General features: G+C 43.4%; 1 pseudogene; it reads left to right on the forward strand.

Moving 5' to 3' along the window:
* On the forward strand, positions 1-25,380 carry LOC101128375 (HAUS augmin-like complex subunit 1; annotated as a pseudogene).
* Positions 25,381-26,023: the final 643 nt, after the last annotated feature.

Genomic DNA, 26,023 nt, shown 5'->3' on the forward strand with positions numbered 1-26,023 from the left:
ATGCCCAATGTTACAACCAGAAACATTGAAACTGCGAACCAGGATGCGAAGCTGCCAACTTCACACTGTGGACAGCTTTCCCGAGATAATCGGAAGAAGCCTCCCTATCCTAAGACTCTTACTCCTCTGAATTTTTCTTTGCTTATTCTTACCTCTTTCACTTGGCAGAATAATGCCGTAGTTAGAATTTCAGTCAGTAGCTTCTGCAGGTCACTTGCAAATGGTCACTCTTTGCTTTAATTTCACCCAGTCATGGGATGGCGGATAATAAAATTGCTGCCTACTGCCATCTGTACAGTTGCTAACACTTCTTGTTGCTCAGGGATAAATCCATCAGGTATTGGAGACTCAGTTGCAAAAATTAACAGGCTACTTGGTTATGATGGTAGACCCCTCATCTGGCTCCTTCTTTGATCTACTTAATTTTAGTTGGGTTGGTTTATGGGAACCTTGGCTAAGAACCATACTCCAAATTCTAGGTATTATCCTCCTGATAGTTACAATAGTAGTCTCCGTAGTGCACTGTATCCTCTCAAAAAGTTTTAAATGTTTGAACACAGCCATTTGCCAAGCATGAAATGGTCTCTCATCTGCTGGAATGACAGAAACTCAGAGAAGTGTGTGATCATGAAGATACCATAACCTGTGATTGATATATTGAGACTAGAAACCCAGATGATGGTAACTGAGAGCAGCGCTGATGCCCTAAGTTTTGGTCGCACTCTCACCTAGGGGAGAGCCTGATCAAAAGAGGAGAAAGGTGTTAAACAAAAATCTGGAGGAGGCCATTGTTTTCAACTAAGCAACAAACAGACCAGACTAAAAATCAAAGTGGAGTCACTCATGCTGAAGTGCCACATCACCAAACCAAAAATGAGTTGTTAGCTGGCCTTCCAAAAAATCAGGATAGTGAAACAGCCTCATTTCCCAAATGGGCCAATTTCCATCCAAGTGATGATGAAGTTCCCTCTGCCTTTAATCCTTAAAACAAAAAGTAATCTGAAACTGGCCGGGCACGGTGGCTCATGCCTGTAATCCCAGCACTTTGGGAGGCCGAGGCCGGTGGATCACTTGAGGTCAGGAGTTCGAGACCAGCCTGGGCAACACATGGTGAAACCCCATCTCTACTAAAAATACAAAGTTAGCCAGGCATGGTGGCAGGCACTGTAATCCCAGCTACTCAGGAGGCTGAGGCAGGGGAATCACTTGAACCCAGGAGGCGGAGGTTGCAGTGAGCCGAGTTCATGCCACTGTACTCCAGCCTGGGCAAAACTCCGTCCCCCCGCCAAACAAAAAACAGGAAAAAAAAAAGTAAAGAAAAGAAAATGTAATCTGAAGTAACCTGGTGTTAACCAATCAATTCCAATCGTTATTTGTCTAGTGTTCTGTTTCTCTGTTTCTACCTTACAAGGAAAGTAACTTGGAGGAGACCAATCTGCTTTCACTCTTTGGTTCCGCTTTGCTTTCTTCAGCTTTTCTCTGTCCATACCAACCTCCTCTGCTCAACTCATTGGAACACTTACTCTAATTTTATGGAATGAAGTGTTGCCTGATTCTAGAATCACAAAGCCAAGTAAGATCTTTAAATTGTAATGTTGCCGTGAGCCACCACGCCCGGCCCCATGGACTATTTTCTATGGAAAAATATAACTCAAGAACAAAAGGAGTGTCTGAAGAGACATATAACCATTAAGGAAAGTGATGGCTTTGTAATTGTGTCAGTTTGGCTAGGCTGAACTACCTTTCTCAGAATTCCCTCTCTTGTATGTTTTTGGTTAGGGTGGGCCAGGAGATTTGGGAGGCAAAAGGAAAGGAGCTGCTATTTTGCAGCTTACACATGCTGTGGCTGATCTGCAGATTCACCTCATTGGTGTGAAACAGTAGCTAGGCCTGCAATTGCTCTACCTGCCCCTGGATCCTATCAGTTTCTCTGATTTCTGGGCTGTGTACATGTGTTTAGCTCCATGACCGAAAGCCTTGGCTTCTGCAGGGCAACTCGATGACCAAGGTCAGAGATGGTAAGAAAGGACACAGGCTTCAGTTCATTTTCGTGGGATGCCAGCTTGTGCTTGTGGGTTTTAGCCTGCTCGTGATCTTCCTCCCTGACTACCTGCCCTGTAGACTTCGAGCTCCAGCATCAGATATGGAGACCACATCTGGTTTCTACCGGTTATCTACCTATAAATCATCAATCACCTATCTGCCTACCTACCTATCTGTATCTTCTTCTGGTTCTGCCTCTGGTTGAACCCAGACTGACACAGAATTTGGTACTGAGAGTAGTTCCAGAAGAACAGAATCTTAAAGATAAGTGCTCTGAATTGGTTCTGGGTTTTCTGAAATTGGTTCCCTACTCTGATTTGATTTAAAGGTACAAGTAGCCCTGTTTCCAGTGCTAAAGAGGTACTTGTACTCCACAGTGTGAAGTGGCAAAATAGTTACTCAAATTATCACCTTCAGATACTTGCGATCAAGTACCTATAGAAGGCAAACCTCTAGGAGAACAAGTATTTGCTACTTTTAACATTTTAGTCAAAAGGATGAGTATAATAGGGTTGGTTGGTTGGTCGTTTACTGAAGAACTTGGGTAAAGAAAGTGATCAGCTCAAGGTCTACATAAAGGACCTGAATGTTTCTAAAACTACCAGGAAAGAAACTCTTATCTCCTGTAGCCACAAGGCTTAGATTTCTGAAAGCCAAACCTGAAAGTCTAATCCTGTGAATGCTTGAATGACAATACAAATTGAATTCCCAACCTCTTAGGGTATGTTGCTGAAAAGACAATGATTGGGAAGGAATGGCAGCCTGAAAATTGGAATGGAGACCTGTTAGAAATGCTTGTTCCCCGGTGCCGTAAAGAACTAGCACTTGAACATAAATTTGATTTCCTCAGCAAGGCCATTTTTTTACTTTCTGCAGAAAGGGTACACTCGCCAGCAATTTTGCTACAAGAATACACCAAACAAAGGAGACAGGGTCATTTAACCTGACCTGTCCACCCTACTGCTGTGTCCGGTTTCCATTGGCTGGAACTTCACATTCTGTATTTGTCCTGACTGGCTAGCAACTTAAACTTTTTTTTTTTTTTTTTTTTTGAGACGGAGTCTCGCTCTGTAACCCAGGCTGGAGTGCAGTGGCACGATCTTGGCTCACCCCAATCTCTGCCTCCTGGGTTCAAGTGATTCTCCTGCCTCAGCCTCCCGAGTAGCTGGGACTACAGGTGCATGCCACCATACATGGCTGATTTTTTTGTATTTTTAGTAGAGACAGGGTTTCACTGTGTTAGCCAGAATGGTCTCAATCTCCTGACCTTGTGATCTGCCCGCCTCAGCCTCCCAAAGTGCTGGGATTACAGGCGTGAGCCACAACGCCTGGCCTGCAACTTAGAACTTTCTAAAAGAGGGAAAGGCAGAGGAGAACAAAAGAAGGAGGAAGTAACTTGTGGAATGCTGAGAAAGGTAAAAACACCTTCAAATAAGGAAGAGGAACAGGATATGACCTAATGCTTGCTTGGGCCAGTATAAGCATGCCAGGGCAAATATTTAGGCTAAATTGTGGAAGCTAAGAACATAAAGTACATTGATTTCTTTATTACGGCTAGCAGATATTTAAGAATGTTAGCACAGGTCTTTGAATAAATTTTGCTTCTAAGAGAAGTTACTATTTATTCCTAATTAGATGGGGAGGAAAGTGTTTGAAGAGGAACCTCTAGTTTACTGTTTCCAGGACCCACCAGCAGATTTTGATTCTTATTTTCCTTTCCTGGAGAAGCAGCCCTGCCACCCCTGCCTGAGGGAGGGTACTTTTCCCCTTTCTGGGCCTGGAGGACCTGTAATGGCCTCCCCTGTATTAGTTGCCTTACAAGGTACTACTGATCCTTCTCAAGTCCTACCCCCACCACCTCTCTCTATTTGGATGTGCTACTATGAGCCTATATGGAAGATCAGAAGTGCTCGAAGGACTCAAGAGCATTGAAATGGTAAATGTGTGAGTAAAATCTAAATGAATAATAACCTCTTATAAGAGTTAAAATAAGAGTAAAATTACAGAGACTAAATGATAACAATAGTTAGTACATAAGTTGATGAGAGAATAAATGGAGTTAAAGGGTTCTAAGGTCTTTTTATTGTCTAAAAACACGGTCAAAGCAACAATTAACATTAGATCGTGATGTCAAGAATGCATGTTGTAATCTCTAGAATAACTGGTTTAAAAAAATAATAAAGGTATATAATTTCCAATCTATAGAGAGATGGAATAATAACAATTTTAAAAAGAAGTCAAAAGGGAGAAAGAATATAGAAGAGATAAGCCAAACAGTAATATGGTAGATTTAAATCCAAATATTCAGTATAAATTGATTAATTGTCCCTGTCACGGAAACTATCACCTTTGATGGTTTAGGACCATTTCCAACTAAACAAACTCAGGCCTCTGGAGGAAGGCCTAGTCATCCCAATTAAATTCATCATAAAGTAGCCAGCCCCAGCTAACCCACCAGCCGACTGAAGATGCATGAATGAGTTCAGCTGAGATTACCTGAACCCATCCAGGCCAGAAGAACTGCACAGTTGAAGCTAGCCCAAATTGCTGATGTACAAAGTTATGGTCTTATGAACCCCCAAAATTTGAGACAGGTCTCAGTTAATTTAGAAAGTTTATTTTGCCGAGATTGAGGGCACGTGCCCATGACACACCCCCAGGAGGTCCTGATGACGTGTGCCCAAGGTGGTCAGAGCACAGCTTGGTTTTACACATTTTAGGGAGACATGAGACATCAATCAACACATGTAAGATGAATATTGGTTTGGTCCAGAAAGGGGACAACTCGAAGAGAGGAGGGGGCTTCTACATCACAGGTAGGCTAGAGACAAACGATTGCATTCTTTTGAGTTTCTGATTAGCCTTTCCAAAGGAGGCAATCACATATGCATTTATTTCAGTGAGCAGAGGGATGACTTTGAATAGAATGGGAGGCAGGTTTTCCCTAAGCAGTTCCCAGCTTAGTGATTTTGGGGACCCAAGATACTTCCCTTTCACAGTCTAAATAAGTGATTGCTGGTTTTTTTTTTTTTTTGTTAGTTTGTTTGTTTTGAGGCGGAGTTTCGCTCTTGTTGCCTAGGCTGTAGTACAATGGCGTGATCTTGGCTCACCACAACCTCCGCCCCCCCAGTTCAAGCGATTCTCCTGCCTCAGCCTCCCGAGTAGCTGGGACTACAGGCGCCCGCCACCACGCCTGAAGGGGTGGCCTGCCCCTCCGCACCTGTGGGCGTTTCTCGTCGGGTGGGGTGAGAGACTGAGAAAAGAAAGAGACACAGAGACAAAGTACAGAGAAAGAAAAGTGGGCCCAGGGGACCGGTGCTCAGCATACGGAGGACCCGCACAGGCACCAGTCTCTGAGTTCCCTCAGTATTTATTGATCATTATCTCTACCATCTCGGAGAGGGGGATATGGCAGGACAATAGGGTAATAGTGGGGAGAGGGTCAGCAGGAAAACATGTGAACAAATGTATCTGTGTCATAAACAAGGTTAGAAAATGTGCTGTGCTTTGATGTGCACATACGTAAACATATCTGGTGCATTAAAGAGCAGTATTGCCGCCAGCGCCAGCATGTCTCACCTCCAGCCTTAAGGCGGTTTTCTCCTGTCTCAGTAGATGGAACATACAATCGGGTTTTACACCGAGACATTCCATTGCCCAGGGACGAGCAGGAGACAGATGCTCTTCTTATCTCAACTGCAAAGAGGCCTTCCTCTTTTACTAATCCTCCTCAGCACAGACCCTTTACGGGTGTCGGGCTGGGGGACGGTCAGGTCTTTCCCTTCCCACGAGGCCATATTTGAGACTATCACATGGGGAGAAACCTTGGACAATACCTGGCTTTCCTAGGCAGAGGTCCCTGCGGCCTTCCGCAGTGTTTGTGTCCCTGGGTACTTGAGAGTAGGGAGTGGTGGTGACTTTTAACAAGCGTTCTGCCTTCAAGCATTTGTTTAACAAAGCACATCCTGCATAGCCCTAAATCCATTAAACCTTAAGTCGACACAGCACATGTTTCTGCGAGCACAGGGTTGGGGGTAGGGTTACAGATTAACAGCATCTCAAGTCGGAAGAATTTTTCTTAGTACAGAACAAAATGGAGTCTCTTATGTCTATTTATTTCTACATATGCCCAGCTAATTTTGTATTTTAGTAGAGATGGGGTTTCTCCATGTTGGTCAGGCTGGTCTTGAACTCCCGACCTCAGGTGATCCGCCTGCCTCAGCCTCCCAGAGTGTTGGGATTACAGGTGTGAACCGCCGTGCCTGACAATTGCTGTTTTTAAGACATTGAATTTTAGAGTAGTTTATAATGTGGCAAAAACTAAATTATAAGGAAAAGGATATCTACAAGTGGAGTGCTATCCTAACAGAAACTGAAATGTGTGTCAGTAACTTTAGGACAAGGTGTTAGTGTGCCTGGACCAAACTGAGGATCGGGCTGCTATTTCTTGTGGCCCAATAACGAGATGCAGTTGAACTGGAGAGGAAGAGAGTTCTTATTTCTGCAACTGGCTACAGGGAGAAGGCCTGGAAATTATGGCCAGGCCAATTCAAAATTACAAAGTTTTCCAGAGCATATATACCTTCTAAGCTATATGTCTACATGTTAAGTGTGCATTCATCTAAAGACTTAAGTGATTAACTTCTTTTAATTTATAACTAAGGTCTGAGTCCTGAAGACCTTCCTCTGGTGCCTCAGTAAATTTACTTAATCTAACTGGGTCCAAGTGCTGAGGTGATTACCCGTATCTTGTCTCCTGCTAAATCATGGAGGTTTGGGGAGTTCCTTCAGACCCCCAGTAAACTTGTTTGCAGAGGCCTGGGGAGTTTCTTCAGACCCACAATAAAACATGTTTAATCCTAAATGCATCCTGTTAAGAATTCCTTCGTTATTTTGTCATGCTTTAAGGCCCAGGGAAGGCTAGGCAAAACTCTTGGTGGGCTTTTGTTATATTCCAGCCTTTGTATAAGGGCACTGGCTTTTTAGCTTTTAATATTTAACTTAACCACTCAGTCAGTATTGAAACAGTTGTTATGGAGGCCTGTGTTAGTGAGACTTGGCCTGCCACATTAGGGCAGAGGCTGGAAAAGCAGTGAGGAAACAGCAAAACCTGGAAAATTAGCTAGGAAACTGCTATTGCAGGCTACAAAACATGGTTACACATGTTATGTGGTTTTGAAACAATTTCCAAAAGTGTAGTTTATGATAATATGGAAGATGGAAAAGCTTCTTAATGAAATTTGGATTTGACTAAGGAGGTCTACAGGCAAAATGTTGAAAGTGACAGCTGATTGGTCCTAGCTGTGTATAATAGAGTATAAGAAAAGAGAGATGAGCCAAAGCAAAAACTGTTCAGTTTTCAAGCAGGATTTATGAGGAATATAAAGGGGCCAGGGCAGGCTGAGTTGGAAAATAAAAGTCCTTTTAATCTCTATCATCCAGCTAGAAGATTTTCAAAGTAAATGAAAACCTGAAGTCAACTTCTACTTCTGGCCAACATGGAGTAACAGGGACCAGATGTATCCTCCTGATACAACAAAAACAAAAGACAGAATATCTGAAACAATTATTTCCAAAACACTGCACATCAGGCACTAAAGAATAGTCATCCTGGAGAGATGAGAAATGAATGAGGTAAACCCTACAATTGCTCCAGCTTACTCCCTTCAGAGAGTTTACAGGCTGTGGCACAGGGAGGGGAAACTCAGGCAAAGCCAGAAGAATCCCTAAATTGGGAGTCCAAGGTGGCTAGAGTTTGTAGGACATAGTCCTGGAGAGGAGACAGCTGCACAGAGAGAGAACTCTGGAAATCTGCAGAGGCTTCCCCTCAAGTTTTTAGCAGAAGGCTGGGCAGGGCATGCACATGAGGAAATTACCTGAGGCCAGGGAAAGAACCACCCGCTGCTCACTTAGGGCCCAGAATAAAGCCTTGTCCCACTAATTAGTGTGGAAAATCTCCTAATTTTTGGAGCAATGGATAGAGTACTCCAAAGGACCTTGCCTCAGTGGTGGGGAATAATTAGCTTTAGACTAAATACTGCTCTCATTCCATATAATTCACTTTATTAACAAACCAAAAAAATCATATGAGTATCTCAGTAAACATAGATGTTGAATAAAATCCAACATCCATTTCTGATAAAACTTCTCAGCAAACTAGAAACAGAAGGAAAATTCCTTAACCTAATAAAGGGCATATATGAAAAACCTACAGCTCTGGCCAGTATAATCAGGTAAGAGGAAGAAATAAAGACATCCAGATTTGAACAGAAGAAGAAAAATTATCTCTATGTGCAGATGACATGATCTGATGGATTCTACAAAAGAGCTACCAGAACTAATAAGCTAGTTTAGCAAGTTTGCAGGATATAAGATCAATATATAAAAATCCGTTTTACTTCAATATACTCACAACGAACAGTCAGAAATTGGAATTTAAAAACCAATACTGGCCGGGTGCAGTGGCTCACGCCTGTAATCCCAGCACTTTGGAAGGCCGAGGTGGGCGGATCACCTGAGGTCGAAAGTTCGAGACCAGCCTGACCAACATGGAGAAACCCTGTCTCTACTAAAAGTACAAAATTAGCCAGGCGTGGTGGCACATGCCTATAATCCCAGCTACTCGAAAGGCTGAGGCAGGAGAATCACTTGAGCCCGGGAGGCGGAGGTTGCGGTGAGCTGAGATTGCACCATTGCACTCCAGCCTGGGCAACAAGAGCGAAACTCCATCTCAAAACAAACAAACAAACAAAAACCAACAACAACAATAGCAAAACCAATACTATTAAAAAGAGCTTCGAAAAATGGAATATTTAGCAATAAATGTGACAAAGTATTTGCAAGTTGTGCACTAGAAGCTACAAATATTGCTGAGGGAAATTAAAGAAGATCTAAATAAATCTTGAGATATACTGTGTTGAGTCAGAAGACTCAATAATGTGAAGATCCCCAACCATTCCCAGTTTATTAATCCATAGATTCAACACAGTCCCAATGAAAATCCCAGCAGCCTTTTTTTTTAAAATAGAAATCAACAGACTAATTCTAAAATTCATATGAAAATGCAAAGGAACTAGAATAAGCAAAACAACATTGAAAAAGCAGAACGAATTTAGAGAACTAACACTCTACCTTATTTCAAGATGTATTATAAAGCTCTACTCATTAAATGGTGTGGTATTGGTGTAAAGATAAATAAATAGGTCAATAGAACAGAATAGAGTCCAGAAATAGATCCATACATGTGTGGACGACAGACTTTTTGTGTTTTTGCTTTGTAAATAATCTGTTTATTTTAGAATAGATTTAGGTTTATAGAAAAGTTGTAGAGATAGTACAGAGAGTTCTACATACCTCAGACCCAGTTTCCCCTATTCACGTCTTACATTGGTATGGTAAACTTGTCACAATTAATGAGCCAATGTTGATGCATTATTATTATTATTATTTTGAGATGGAATTTTGCTCTTGTTGCCCAGGCTGGCGTGCAGTGGTGTGATCTTGGCTCACTGCAACCTCTGCCTCCTGAGTTCAAGTGATTCTCCTGCCTAAGCCTCCCAAGTAGCTGGGATTACAGGTGCCTGCCACCACGCCCAGCTAAATTTTTTTGTATTTTTAGTAGAGACACACCACGCCTGGCTAATTTTTGTATTTTTGGTAGATGGGGTTTCAGTGCATTGCCCAGGCTGGTCTCAAACTCCTGACCTCAGGTGATCTGCCTGCCTTGGCCTCCCAAAGTGCTGGGATTATAGGTGTGAGCCACCGCGCCTGGCCTTGATGCATTATTATTAACTAACGGAGGGGTCCCCAATCCCTGGACTGCGGACAGGTACTAGTCTGTGGCCTGTTAGGAACTGGTCCGCACAGCAGGAGGTGAGTGGCAGGTGAGCTTGCATTACCGCCTGAGTTCCCCTCCTGTGGCATCAGTGGCAACATTAGATCCTCATAGGAGCACGAACCCTATTGTGAACTGCGCATGTGAGGGATCTAGGTTGCGTGCTCCTTGTGAGAATCTATCTAATGCCTGGCGATCTGAGGTGGAACAATTTCCCCCCACCCCAGTCTGTGGAAAACCATCCCCCGACCCCAGTCTGTGGAAAAATTGTCTTCCACCAAACCCGTCCCTGGTGCCAAAAAGGTTGGCAACTGCTGAACGAACGCATACTTTATGCAAATTTTCTTAGCTTCCACTTCATGTTATTTCTCTGTTCTAGGATCCCATCTAGGATACGGCATTACCTACATTCAGTCATCTCGTCTCCTTGGGCTCCTCTTGATTGTGACAGTTCCTTTTTTTTTTTTTTATAATCTTGGCAGTTTCGAGGTGTACTGCTCAGGTATTTTGTAGAATCTCCCTTGACTAGGATTTGTCTGATGTTTTTCTCTTGATTAGATTGGGGTTGTGTGTTTGGGGGAGGAAGACCACAGAGGTTAAGTGCCATCCTGGTGGCATTTTAGGATGCAAAAATTGTCAACTCATTCTATGAAGCCAGCATTATTTTGCTTGAATAAATTATATCCAGGATACCTACCATCAATATGATGTATCACTGATAATGGTACCAATTTTTCTAGAGTCAACACTTGTAAGTCTGTTTGGTGACCTGTGTCACATTCCAGCATGCAGAGAGACTGAGATCTCTCAACCCAAACAGAAAGGAACCCAAGCATAGAACCAGACACACCCACTGTATGTACCTACTATGTGTTGGCTGCTGTATTTGGCAGTTTACATGAATGATCTCATTTTATCCCATAAGAGAGATGCCATTATCTTCTTTGTTCTACCCATGAGGAAAATGAAGATCAGAGAGGTTAAGTACCTTGCCCAAGGTTGACCACCACAGCATAATCTTATTATGGGCCACCATCTCTCTCAGTTGCAGCCAAATGGGGGCAGTGCCAAAATTAAGAGTGTGTTCATGGGCAACAGCTGGAAGACCTTGCCCTAGTGCCCATCAGAAGGGCCAGTAGCTGAGGCGGGGTAGGCAGGTGTCAGTCGGACCCGCTCGGTGGTCAGCAGTGGTGGTAGTGGGGCTGGAGTAAGGAGCCTCTGGGCTCAGGTCACTGAATGGGGCTGTCAAAAGCAGTGCTAGATCCTCTTAGGTAAGAACTGGGGCAAGCAGGTCTCAAGGCCAAGGTCTAGCTAGAGGTAGGATACACAGTGAGAGCAGGATCAAAGGCCAAGTCCACTTGACCCACGGTCAGCTCAGCTGTCCAAGCTGCCCCTGCCTGAAAGTGATGCCCTATTCCTGGGCAGGAAAAGCCTAGAGGCCTGTGGACCAGAAGCCGGGCAGAGTCTCATGCCCAGGCGCGTTCTCCATCTCAGCTGGCCCGCAAGCTCTCTTAAGCCGATTAGGTGCTTTTTTCTACTCTCTGTTTCTCTCTCAAAATAACTTTACTGAGGGATATTTTGGATCCTATAATTCACCCTTTTCAAGTGTACAATTCAATAATGTTTTAGTAAATTTCCTAAGTTAGGAAACCATCACCATAAATCAGTTTGAGAACACTTTCATTAGATCAATAGGATCCCTCACGCACACTTCTGGTTAACCCTCCTACAGCTCTCACCCTGCCCCACCCCATCCACTCTCCAAGCAACCATGAACCTACTTTCTGCCTATAGATTTGTCTTTTCTGGATAACTCACATAAATGGAACCCAACAATATGTGGTCTCTTGTGTCTGGCTTTCTTCACTGAGCATAACGTTTTTGAAGTTCATCTGTATCATAGCACATATTCATAGTTCATTCCTTTTTATTGCTGACTAGTATAGCACTGTATGGATATAGCACATTTTGTTTATCCACTCATCAGTTGATGAACATTCATTTGCTCTGTCGCCCAGGCTGGAGTGCAGTGGCACGATCTCTGCTCACTGCAACCTCCACCTCCCGGGTTCAAACGATTCTCCTGCCTCAGCCGCCCAAGTAGCTGGGATAACAGGCATGTGCCACCACGCCCGGCTAATTTTTTTTGTATTTTTAGTAGAGATGGGGTTTTACCCTGTTGGCCAGGCTGGTCTTGAACTCCTGACCTCAAGTGATCCGCTTGCCTTGGCCTCTCAAAGTGCTGGGATTACAGGTGTGAGCCACTGCGCCCAACCTGTTTCCACTTTTTGACTGTTATGAAAACTGCCGCAAAGAACATTCAAGTTGCAAGTATGTGTATGGATATACGTTTTCATTCTCTTGTCCAGCCCTCTCTCTTTAGCTTCCATTTCTTTTTTATTGGGTTTCTTCTACACTTTCTACTTTTAAGATTATCCTTCCTTTCTTCAGCTTCCTCATTGGCTTCCTGTTGTCTTCAGCATTAAACTCAAACCCCTTAGTGTGGTCGGAGAAGGTGCCTTCCTCCCCATTCAATCTTATCTCTTGCCACTCTCTTTTTGAAGTGAAGAGGTGTATCACTTACAGAATGGAGACACACTGAGACACAAGTCTAGAAATTATTTCTCACGTGTTCTAATGTTACTTATTGCCAGTCCCCCATATAAGATAATCTGCACTAATGATAACATATTCTTGATTTGATATAGTAACTAAATGACCACTTTGGTTTTTGTTTGTTTTTGTTTTTGAGATGGAGTCTCACTCTTGTCACTCAGGCTGGAGTGTAGTGTTGCAATCTTGGCTCACTGCAACCTCCACCTCCGAGGTTCCAGCAATTCTCCTGCCTCAGCCTCCTGAGCAGCTGAGATTATAGGCACCCACCACCACGGCTGGCTAATTTTTGTATTTTTGGTAGAGACATGCTTTCACCATGTTGGCCAGGCTGGTCTCGAACTCCTGACCTCAGGTGATCTGCCCACCTCGGCCCCCCAAAGTGCTGGGACTACAGGAATGAGCCACCGCACCTGGCCAGACTTTACTCATTTTTCTAATGGCTGGTTGTATTTTTCTTATTGATTTCTAAGAACTTTAACGCTTCTCGATACCAATACTTTGTTCTTTATTTGTGAAGCAGATGTCTTCTTCTAGTCTGTGACTTGATTTTTCACTCTCTTTCTGGCATCCATTTTCAAGTAGAAGTTTTAAATTGTTATTTGTCCTCTTTGTCAGTCTTTTTCTTTATAATTTGTGCTTTTTGTGTCTTGTTTACAAACAAATCCTTTTCACTCCTGGAAAGATCAGAAAGATACAGTTGATCCTCATTATTCATAGATTTTGTATTTGCAAATTTGCCTACTTGCCAAAATCAGTATCTTCAGTGACCACATGCAAAGGTAGTGAAAAAATCTGAGTCACGCACATTCCCAGCTGAGGTGGAACAAGGTGACACTCTGCCTTCTTGTCTCAGCTGTCAAACTGTAAACAAGTGTCCTTCTTGAGGCACATTTAGTGCCACCGTTTCCACATTGTTGTGCTTTTTGTGGGTGACTTTGCTGTTTAAAATGGCCCCCAAGCATAGATGGAAGTGTTGTCTGGCACTCCCAAGTGCAAGAAAGCTGTGATGTGCCTTACAGAGAAAACACGTGTTAGAGAAGCTTCCTTCAAGCATGAGGGATGGCCCTGTTGGCCGGGAGTTTAGTGTTCAGGAATCAGCAATACAATTAAATGAGATGCCTTTCAACAGAAACATACACAAAACAAGGTTCTGGATTGATAGGGTGATGAAAATGTCGTGACCAGAGGCTCACAGGAACCCTACCCTGTGTTTCCCTTAAGAGCAATGGTTCAGTATTTGCTAATTCAGTGTTCACAGTGAGTTTCTAGAACACAGCTATTGTGAATAATGAGAATCAACTGTATCCTCCAAAGGTTTTTTTTAAATTTTGCTTTTCAAGAGCATTTAGCTCTCTCATCCACTAGAAATGATTTTAAGGTATGATGTGGGAGCACAGTTTATTGAACAGTTCATTCTTTCCCACTCATTTGTAAGGCCGCCTCTGCCATACAGTAAGCTTCCATATCCACATGGGTCTGTTTTTAGGCCTTGTGATCCATTGGTCTCTTTGACTATCTTCTCACTAATATCTCATGTATCACATACTATAGGTTTATAATAGTATTTTTTTTTTTAGATGGGGTCTCACTCTGTCATCCAGGCTGGAGTGCAGTGACATGATCATGGCTCACTGCAGCCTCAACCCCCCTAGGCTCAAGCAGTCCTCCCACCTCAGCCTCTCAAGTAGCTAGGACTACAGGCACGCACCACCACACCCGGCTAACTTTTTTATTATTTGTAGAGACAAGCTCTCACAATGTTGCCCAGGCTGGCCTTCAACTCCTGGGCTCAAGTGATCTTCCTGCCTCAGCCTCCCAAAGTGCTGGGATTACAGGCATGAGCCACAGTGCCTGTCTATAATAGTCTTGATATCTGGTAGTATGAGCCCCATCCCCATTACCTTTATTCTTTAACATTTTTTTTTTTTTTTGGCCCTTTAGCCCTTTGTACAGATTTTAGGATCAGTTTGTGAATTCTGTAAAATCCTCTGTTGGATTTTGATGGGAACTGCATTAAATTTATAAGCTAATCTGGAGAAAGTTGCCACCTTTGCTATATTGAGTCTTCCCGTCTGTGAAATGGTACATTTTTTCAATCATTTTAGTCTTCTCTAATGTCTTTCAGTGAAGAATTTATTATCATCCCTATAATCTTGTTTAAAAAACGTATTCCCTGATACATTATGGGGTTACTGTTCTATTTGATGTTTCTTCAATTCTTCTTGTCCTTTTTCCATAGAGTTTAGTTCTATTAGGATTTGATTGTATCTTATCTAGTCTGCAGTTACTTTATATGTATTTTTAAAATAACCTCTTTCTGGTTATCTGTGTGCATTTGGAGTTTGTGGGGGTATAATTGTATGTTTGTACTATGTGCAGACAGTTGATTGAGTTGGATTAGTCACCAATGGGCTTTGTAATATTTTACAGTGAACTCATCATTAGCAGGGTTTATTTTTTTGTGTGTGAACATTCCATGATATTTGGGATGTGGGAGCTTCAATTCAAAGAAGTTTTTTGTTTGCTTCTGCCTTGTGCCCCAGGAGTATCACTGCTTGATGAATAATTCTCACGGTACTTTTTAGTCTGGAGTTTCTGAACTATGTGGGTAGAGTAAAAGCAATGTGAATTGTGGTCTTGTGGTTTTGACTTCTCAGAGAGCTTTTATTTTTTTCCCACCAAAAGCCCTGTGTCCTGTGGTCCCTCTTGTTTTTAAATCCTTTCATTTATAGAATAGTTATTTGAGGGTCTCAGCTGTAAGCAAAGCTCTCTGGGCAATTCCCTAGCTCCCAGAGCCTCATTTCCTGCCCCTGTGTGGGCATTCATTCCCAAACCCCCAGGCTCTGCAGACAGTTGCTCCCCGTTAACTCAGGCACTCACCCTTCTGCTTTTTCATTTCCTTCTTTGTTTCTGGCACCAGGGGATTTGATTTTATTATTTGTGGGCCTAGCTCTACATTTAAAATAGTTAAGTTACATTTTACCCAGTATTTCTAAGTGATTATAGTAAGAGAATTTTCAGGTTGTCTGAGTCCACCATATTGCTAGCAGTTGATAAGTAGATTTTTTGTATTCTTTGCTGTTTGTTAGTAATCTTTAGGCTTCATATTTTTTCCCAGACAATGACCAAATGTTCATAATATGCCATGTGCTTGAGTTATGCAACATAAATCATTTCCTGGGTTTCAATTTTTAAACCTTAGTAGGACTTATTTCTAAATTTCTGTATCTTTTTTACATAGATGGGATCATATATGTATTTTTTGAGGTGGGGTCTGGCTATGTTGCCCAGGCTGGACTTGAACTCCTGGACTCAAGCGATCCTCCTGCCTTAGCCTCCCAAGTAGCTGAGATTACAGACACGTGCCACCACACCTGGCCTATACTTTGTTGTTGTTGTTGTCATTTTTAAACAAGGGCATATTATTTTCCTTTTTCCCTTTCCTCCCCCAACATCAGCATGACCCTCATCCCCTTCTCCCTCACTGAGGGAAGCCATTTTAACCTGCTATATGGGCTTCCAAGTTTTTTTTTTTTTTTTGAGACATAGTCTTGCTCTGTCGCCCAGGTTGGAGTGCAATGGCTTGATCTCAGCTCACTGCAACCTCTGCCTCCCAGGTTCAAGCAATTCTCCTGCCTCAGCCTCCCAAGTAGCTGCGATTACAGGCGCCTACCACCACTTCTAGCTAATTTTTGCACTTTTAGTAGAGATAGGGTTTTGCCATGTTGGCCAGGCTGGTCTTGAACTCCTGACCTCAGGTGATCCACCTGCCTTGGCCTCTCACGGCCTCCTTACAGGCATGAGCCACTGCGCCTAGCCAGCTTTCCATATTTTTATCTGTCTGCATATAAATCTATAGAGACTCACATATATCCTCATATATACATGTATTTACACTCCCAGGAATACATAATCAGGGTGGTTTTATTGTTGTATGCTGTATGAAAATGGAATTTTATATACACACACACACATATATATATATATATATTTTTTTGAGATGGAGTCTCACTCTGTCGCCCAGGTTGGAGTGCAGTGGCGCCATCTCGGCTCACTGCAAGTGCCGCCTCCCAGGTTCACGCCATTCTCCTGCCTCAGCCTCCCCAGTAGCTGGGACTACAGGCGCCCACCACCACACCCGGCTAATTTTTTGTATTTTTTTTAGTAGAGACGGGGTTTCACTGTGTTAGCGAGGATGGCCTCGATCTCCTGACCTCGTGATCTGCCCGCCTTGGCCTCCCAAAGTGATGGGATTACAGGTGTGAGCCACTGCGCCCGGCCAAAAATGGGATTATATTATACATGATTTTCCACGTTCTGTTTTTCTTAACCAACAATCAATACCTAGTTGAAATCCCTGCAAGTTATTACAATTTTAAGTCTTGTGTTTCTGAATACACAAATCATGAATGTACTGCTTGATGAGTTTCCACGGTGAATACACCCACGTAACCAGCACCCAGATCAAGACATAAAATATTACCAGTGCCCGAGAACTGCTACCTCTCCCAACGTGCCTCCTCCCCTTGACCTCCCACCTCCCCAAGGGTATCCATCCTCCTGACTTGTAACAGCATCGATTTCTTTAGTCTGTTTTGTGCCTTACATAAAAGAAACGTTCAGTACATACTTTTTTGCACATTATATTCTTGACATTTATAATGTTGTTGCATGTAGTTGTGGCTTGTTCGTTCTGGTTGCGGTATACTATCCCATTGTGTGACTATACCAGAACTTATCGATCTATTCTCCTTCTAATAGGCATTGGGATTATTATGGCCAGTGCTGCCATGAACGTTTTTGTTCATTAATTGATTCTTTTTAATGGCTGTATAATATTCCTGGCTATGGAGGACCACCCTTTATTCAGTGATCCTACTTTTATTAGGTGTTTACTTTGTTTCCTGTTCTTGACCACTAAAGCAAAGCTGCAATAAATATTGTATATATGTCCCTATGTAGAGATACTAATCTATCTCTACTAATGGAACAATGTATTAGTCCATTTTCATGCTGCTGATAAAGACATACCCGAGACTGGGTAATTTATAAGGAAAAAGGTTTGATGGACTCGCAGTTCCACGTGGCTGGGGAGGCCTCACAATCATGGCAGAAGGTAAAAGGCACATCTCACATGGCGGCAGACAAGAGAACTTGTGCAGGGAGACTCCCCTTTATCAAACCATCAGATCTCGTGAGACTTGTTCACTTCCACAAGAACAGCATGGAAAGACCCGCCCCCATGATTCAATTCCTCCTACTAGGTCCCTCCCACAACATGTGGGAATTGTGGGAGCTACAGTTCAAGATGAGATTTGGGTGGGGACATAGCCAAACCATATCAGACAGATTGCAGGAAGTCAAATTGCTGGTTAGTATAGTAATTGCCTTTTAAAAGTAAATGCTGTTGCTTGTTTTTAAAACAAAACAAAACAAAACAAAACCCTGTGACAATGCCATTACTGTCAGCAACGCCTGAAAATTCCCCTTTCCCTCATCTCTGCCAGCATTGGATGTTAGAGTTCTTTCTGTGTTTTGTGAATCTCATGAGTATAAAATGATATTAGCATAATATATTCCCTGACCACTAGACAATTTAAGCACCTTTTCATGTGTTTGGACTTGTTCTTCATATTTTTTGCTCTTTTTTTTTTTTTTGGTCTATACATCTTTTTCTCATCAATTTGCAAGATATTTTTGTATACTGTAGAAATTAACCCTTTAGGCCAGGCACAGAGGCTCATACCTGTAATCCCAGCACTTCGGGAGGCTGAGGTGGGGGGTCACCAGGTCAGGAGATCGAGACCATTCTGGCCAACATGGTGAAACCCCTTCTCTACTAAAAATACAAAAATTAGCTGGGCGTGGTGGTGTGCGCTTGTAATCCCAGTTACTCAGGAGGCTGAGGCAGGAGAATCGCTTGAACCCGGGAGGTGGAGATTGCAGTGAGCCAAGATTGTGCCACTGCAGTCCAGCCTGGTGACAGAATGAGACTCTATCTCAAAAAAAAAAAAAAAAAAAAAAAAATTAACCCTTTATTATACATTTTTGTCCACATCTATTGTTTGTCTATTGACTTTGTTCATGTTACCTTTTGCCACTGACAACTCAAAATAAAATCCACACCCCCACTAACCAACTGAGTGGAACCCCTCTTGGCCAAGGGCACCCCAGAAAGACCTTAAAAACTGTGTTCCCTGCCATGAGAGCTGGGAGGTTGGAAACATCTCGTTATACCATCTCCCTCTGCAGTTTAGACACAACAACTAACCAGAATTAATGCTGAAACAGAGATCATAAGACTGATGGAAGGGACTCTCTGTGGCAATAAGATACCAAATTATAAACAAGACCTAAAGCCATGACAGGCAAGGGTTAAGTTACACGCTCCTACACTTAAAGAATCAACTATGGGCCGGGCATGGTGGCTCACACCTGTAATCCCAGCACTTTGGAAGGCCGAGGCAGGTGGATCACCTGAGGTTGGGAGTTTGGTTGTTTTTTTTTTTTTTTTTTTTTTTTTTGAGACGGAGTCTCGCTGTCCCCCAGGCCGGAGTGCAGTGGCGCGATCTTGGCTCACTGCAAGCTCCGCCTCCCGGGTTCACGCCATTCTCCTGCCTCAGCCTCCCGAGTAGCTGGGACTACAGGCACGTGCCGCCACGCCCGGCTAATTTTTTGTATTTTTAATAGAGACGGGGTTTCACCGTGTTAGCCAGGATGGTCTCGATCTCCTGACCTCGTGATCCACCTGCCTTGGCCTCCCAAAGTGCTGGAATTACAGGCGTCAGCCACTGCGCCCGGCCGAGGTTGGGAGTTTGAGACCAGCCTGAGCAACATGGAGAAACCCCATCTCTACTAAAAATACAAAAAAGTTAGCTGGGCGTGGTGGCGGGTGCCTGTAATCCCAGCTACCAGGAGGCTGAGGCAGGAGAATCTCTTGAACCCGGGAGGTGGAGGTTGCAGTGAGCTGAGATCGAGCCATTGCACTCCGGCCTGGGCAACAAGAGTGAAACTCAGTCTCAAAAAAAAAAAAGGAATCAACTATGTTCTAATTGCCACAAGGATTTTTCTTTTCCCTTTTATTCTAGCAACTAAACAAGCACTGGTTTTGAAATAAGCAATGTTGATGCAATTGCAGCTCACCCACCACCAAACACTAAGTGACCCCCCAACCCTCTGTTCTACCAGCCATCACTACAGCTTTGATAGTGACTAATTGTTATCCATTTAAATGTTAAGTCTCCCCCCAAAGTGAACATGGGATGTAACCCGTTCAGCATAAATCTTTGTTCCCCACTCCCTCGAAGTGTCTGCTGGAGGCTACACTTCGCAGCCTGTGGGATAGCCAGCCTGCAGGCTATATAACCCTTTATAAGAAATAAAGTCTCCTTTCCTGTCTGGGCATGGAGGCTCATGCCTGTAATCCCAGCACTTTGGTAGGCCAAGGCGGGCAGATCACGTGAGGTCAGGAGTTCGAGACCAGTCTGGCCAACATGGTGAAACCCCGTCTCTACTAAAAATACAAAAATTAGCTGGGCATGGTAGCACATGCCTATAACCCCAGCTACCCGGGAGGCTGAGACAGAAGAATCGTTTGAACCCGAGAGGTGGAGGTTGCAGTGAGCTGAGATCACACCACTGCACTCCAGCCTGGGCGACTGTGCGAGACTCTGTCTTGAGGAAAGAGAGGAGAGAGAGAAAGAAAGAAAAAGAAAAGTAAAGAAAAGAAAAGAAGAAAAAAAAAGAGAAAGAAAAGAAAGAAAAGACATGAGGCCAGGCAAGCTTTTTCCAGATAAGGTTGATTAAGACATGCCCAGAAAGGTTGGGCATAAGGGAGACAGTGCAGGAGAAAAAAATTCTCCAGCTGCCTCTGAGGGGAGTGCACTGCGGTGTCTTAATGAGGGTGACATACCTAATTCATGAGGTTAGGGGAGTGTCCACATGTGCAGGGTGGAATTCAAGAAGCACAGGCGTAGTAAGGGGTTATGCTAACATATACATCACATGAGCAGAAAATGGCAGATAAGCCCCTCCTTGGGCGGTCTGGTCTTGTGCACATGTGGGTGATAGGGTTAACTCCTTTGAGTGAGATTTATGTTGGGATATTGCTTATTTTAGTTTTTCAAGGTCCTGCGATCAGCGAGTATGGTGCCTTGAGTAAGATTTATTGGGGGTTGCTGTTTATCTTAGTTTCTTCAAACAGCTTGCAAGGTCTGGTTAGTATGTGTGGAAAAATACATTAGTGGGCATGGGCCAAGTCCTGTCCCTATGGCCTCATAGGTACTTATTCAAAAAAGCCTATTTACTGTTGTAATGTATCCGGTATCCAGTCTCCTTACCAAATATCGTTACTCTAAAAGTTTTTTAATAGAATTGTTACAGTAGGTAGCTAGTCAGACATTAAACAGGACAGGAGAGCACCCCTCCCCTTCCCTGCCAACCACCACCAGGAATGTCAGATGTCAGGTGACCATCAGGTCATGGTCAGTCGGTTCACTGTCTCTCTAAAATAATAATTGGTCACAGCCAGCACCAGGGAAAAGCAGTTTCCCAATAGATAAAAACACCTGAAACTGATGATCAGCGGTTTCCCAGTAAGAGCTCAGGAATTGGGCGAGTGGGCTGGAGCATGTGCATCAAGGGGCAAAATGGAGGAGTTTAAGTGGTATATGACCTTCTGGGGGCATTCTATTGGTAAAGGGAAGAACGCCTCAGGTGAGCATGCGTACACCTCCAGTAAACACACTGCGCATGCTCACCTCCCAATTGCTGGCAGGCCACCACGCATGTGGGCAGCCCCCATAAGAGAAGAATCAAGGGAAAAAGGATGCAAGATGCGGGAAGTAGGCCAGCATATACAATCCCAAGTCCAAAGTGAAATGAGGCACTTGACCTCCAAGATGCCCCCTTGGCTCTCTTCTAAGTACTTTCTTTTAATTCCTGCCCTAAAGCTTTTATTATTATTATTATTATTAAGACAGGGTCTCACTCTGTCGCCCAGGTTGGAGTGCACTGGCACAATCTCAGCTCATTGCAGTCTCTGCCCCCTGGGTTCAAGCAATTCTTGTGCCTCAACCTTCCGAGTAGCTGAGATTACGGGCACACACCACCACACCCAGCTAATTTTTGTATTTTTGTGGAGACAGGGTTTTGCCATGTTGCCCAAGCTGCTCTCAAACTCCTGGACTCAAATGATCTGCCCACCTTGGCCTCCCGAAGTGCTGGGATTACAGGCGTGAGCCACTGCGCCCAGCTGACTCTAAAGATTTTTTTGTTTTTGATTTTGAGACGGAGTCTCGCTCTGTCGCCCAGGCTGGAGTGCAGTGGCGCGATCTCGGCTCACTGCAAGCTCCGCCTCCCGGGTTCACGCCATTCTCCTGCCTCAGCCTCCCGAATAGCTGGGACTACAGGCGCCCGCCACTACGGCCGGCTAATTTTTTTGTGTGTTTTTAGTAGAGACAGGGTTTTCACTGTGTTAGCCAGGCTGGTCTCGATCTCCTGACCTCGTGATCCGCCCGTCTCGGCCTACCAAAGTGCTGGGATTACAGGCGTGAGCCACCATGTCCGGCCTCTAAAGCTTTTTAATAAATTTTCACTCCTGCTCTGAAACTTGCCTTGGTCCCTTTTTCTGCCTTATGCCCCTCAGTTGAGTTCTTGCTTCTGAGGAGCCAAGAATTGAGGTTGCTGCAGAACCATATGGATTCACTGCCAGTAACGGGGTCTCGGATTTTCAAGGTAGACAATTATAGCATCAGCAAATAGAATTCATTTATATCTCTTCTCTTAGGGTTGCCAGCTTTAGCAAACAAAAATACAGAATGCCCAGCTAAATATGAATCTCAGAAAAAAAAGGAATAATTTTTTAGTATAAATAAGTCCCAAGTACTGTATGGCACATACTTATATTAAAAAGTGATTCATGATACATTTGAAATTCAAATTTACCTGGGTGTTCTGTATTTTATCTAACAACCCTCTTTCTTTCCCAGTGAGGATGCCTGCTGCTTTATTTTCTTTTTCTGTTGCATTTGCTGAAGCCTCTAAGACTGGTTCTCATTCTGGGCTACACATTAGCATCAGCCAGGAAGCTCTGAAAAACAAAACAAAACAAAACAAAAAAAACCCTCCTATGGCAGGCAGGCCCTTAGGCTCAGAGATTTAATTGGTATATATATACATATATTTAAAAGCTTCCCAGATTGATGCTAATGGGCATCTGGGGTTGAGAACCACTGCCTTAAAACCATGTTAAATAATAATGTTAGTAAGCATCAAGAATCTTGTTCTTGATTTTAATTAAATATTTCCAGTGTTTTGACATTTAAAATAACACTTGTTGTTGGTTTTTAGTAAATATCCTTAGTTTTGTTTACATAGTTTCCATCTAGCCCTGTTTAAGTTTTGATTAGGAATGGTTGCTTTTAGCACCTATTAATATGATTATGTGGTTTTGAGAAAAGAAAAATAGAACAGTCTGGGCTATGTGAGGTCTGCAGGCCCAGAAAGACAAGAATATGGGACTTTCATTCCTCCCTGCTCCCCCTCTCCCCATGCCTGGGGGCAATTGTTTAAAGTCATTTTGTTCCCAACCAGCTGTCTCACCCTTTGCCTTCTTGTTCCTAGAATTTGGGTTTGTTTGTTTTTTCGAGATAGGGTCTCTCTCTTTCACCCAGGCTGGAATGCAGTGGCTTGATTTCAGCTCACTGCAGCCTCTACCGCTCAGGCTCAAGCGATCCTCCTGCCTCAGCCTCCCGAGTAGCTGGGACCACAAACGCACATGACCATGCCCAGCTAATTTTTTTATTTTTTGTAGAGACAGGGGTCTCCCTATGTTGCCCAGGCTGATCTTGAACTCCTGGGCTCAAGTGATTCACCTGCCTTGGCTTCCCAAAGTGTTGGGATTACAAGCAAGAGCCACCGCCTGGCCTGGAATTTGTAATACAAAGAACCCTGTATGTAGCCTGTCAGTAGTTTGTTATTTTAATGTAAATTTTTGGTAAACAACTGAGGAACTTCCTCTTCCTTTCCTTTAAAAATCCACTTGTAGGCCGGGGCGGTGGCTCACGTCTGTAATCCCAGCACTTTGGGAGGCCGAGGTGGTCGGATCACGAGGTCAGGAGATCGAAACCATCCATCCTGGCTAACACGGTGAAACCCCGTCTCTACTAAAAATACAAAAAAATTAGCCGGGTGTGGTGGCAGGTGCCTGTAGTCCCAGCTACTGGGGAGGCTGAGGCAGGAGAATGGCGTGAACCCGGGAGGCGGAGCTTGCAGTGAGTGGAGATCGTGCCACTGCACTCCAGCCTGGGCGACGACCGAGACTCCGTCTCAAAAAAAAAAAAAAAAAAAAAATCCACTTGTAACTGCCACTAATCCAGAGTGTATATTCAGGGCAACTTGAATCTGTTCTCTTGAGGACTAATCTCTGACCTTTTTTCCCTCTTGCCCAAATTCCTATCTAAGGGACCTGGGAAGTTACACCATAACATCACAAACCATATAACATCACGAACCATAACATCTCATCAGGTGAATTTTATTTAACTCTATATAATGTGTTACTTTCCAACCTGACTGGCATAACACCAACGGACAGAGAAGAAAATCAAAATATTGCTAGTGAAGTGGCGGAAGCGGCAGCTATGGAGCTGCTGGAGGAGAGAGAAACATTGCTGTTTGGTTAGAAAAAATATTTGGGCCCGGCTCGGTGGCTCACGCCTGTAATCCCAGCACTTTGGGAGGCTGAGGCGGGCAGATCACAAGGTCAGGAGATTGAGACCATTCTGGCTAACACAGTGAAACCCTGTCTCTACTAAAAATACAAAAATTAGCCAGGCATGGTGGGGGGCACCTGTAGTCCCAGCTACTCGGGAGGCCGAGGCAGGAGAATGGCTTGAACCCGGGAGATGGAGGTTGCAGTGAGCCGAGATGGCGCCACTGCACTCCAGCCTGGGCAACAGAGTGAGACTCTGTCTCAAAAACAAACAAATAAATAAATAAATAATAAAAATATATATTATATATATATTTGGAGATCATCCCATTCCACAGTATGAGGTGAACCTACGGACCACAGAGATTTTACATCACCTTTCAGAACGCAGCAGGGTCCAGGACAGGGATGTCTACCTGGTAATAGACGACTTGAAGCAGAAAGCAAGTGAATACCAGTCAGAAGGCAAGTATCTCCAAGACCTTCTCATGGAGAGTGTGAATTTTTTCCCCTGCCAATCTCTCTAGCACTGGTTCCAGGTATCTGAATGCTTTGGTTGGCAGTGCGGTGGCCCTTGAAACAAAGGATGCCTCACTAACTAGTTTTATCCCTGTAGTGAATGATTTGACCTCTTACCTCTTTCGTACCAAATCCAAAAGTGAAGAAATCAAGATTGAACTGGAAAAATTTGAAAAAAAATCTAACTGCAACTTTAGTATTAGAAAAATGTCTACAAGAGGATCTCAAGAAAGCAGAGTTGCATCTGTCTACAGAAAGGGCCAAAGTTGATAATCGTCATCAGAACATGGACTTTCTAAAACCAAAGTCAGTGGAATTCAGATTTGGAATCAAGGCTGCAGAGGGAGCAACTTTCAGCCAGAGGCATGGATGCTTCTCTGTCTCATCAGTCCCTAGTAGCACTGTCAGAGAAAATGGCAAAATTAAAACAACAGACTATACCTTTGAAGAAAAAATTGGAGTCCTAGTTAGATTTAATGCCGAATCCATCCTTGCTCAAGTGAAAATTGAAGAAGCAGAGCGAGAATTAGATAGCATTGAAGCTGAACTTACAAGAAGAGTAGACATGATGGAACTGTGACAAGAGCCAAATAAACAGCCTTTTCCCTAACAAAGTAAATTGAATAGGACTTCACAGAGTTCTTTTTCCTCTTGGCATTTCTTAATAACAAAATTTTCCGTGTTCTTAGATTACAGAATATCATAATTGATAGAATATGGTTTCTAACTGTATTGCATTTTTGTGCCCAAATACATCGTTTTCATAAAAAAAAAATCAATATCTTACCCCAAAATATGTGTTTTTTTGCCATATTTTGAAATGGCCCTGCAAAGCCATCTTTGGTGGGGGAAAGTTTGCATCTGTAAAGAATCTCCATTAACATAACTAGATCTTCCCCTTCCAGACCCTCCCAATCCTGAAGAGATAAACTGAGAGTCTGGCACCTTTTAAAGGTCTGAATAGGAAACATTTGCCATCTATTGTCTCTAAGGGCATTCATCTGTGACACTTCCTAGCAACCTTGGTCTCCACAACCCCTTATCTTAACCCAGACACTCCTTTCTGTTGATGCCAGGTCTTTAGATAATAATTTAACTCTTTCAACCAATTGCCAATCAGAAAATCTTTGAATCCACCTGTGACTTGAAAGCCCCCCACTTCGAGTTGTCCCACCCTTCCAGATCCAACCAACGTATATCTCATATGTATTGGTTCATGTCTTATGTCTCCCTAAAACGTATAAAACTAAGCTGTAACCCAACCACCTTGGGCACATGTTCTCAGGACTTCTTGAGAC

This window comes from Gorilla gorilla, chromosome X (genome assembly GCF_029281585.2).
Source record: "Gorilla gorilla gorilla isolate KB3781 chromosome X, NHGRI_mGorGor1-v2.1_pri, whole genome shotgun sequence".
NCBI classification, from domain to species: domain Eukaryota; kingdom Metazoa; phylum Chordata; class Mammalia; order Primates; family Hominidae; genus Gorilla; species Gorilla gorilla.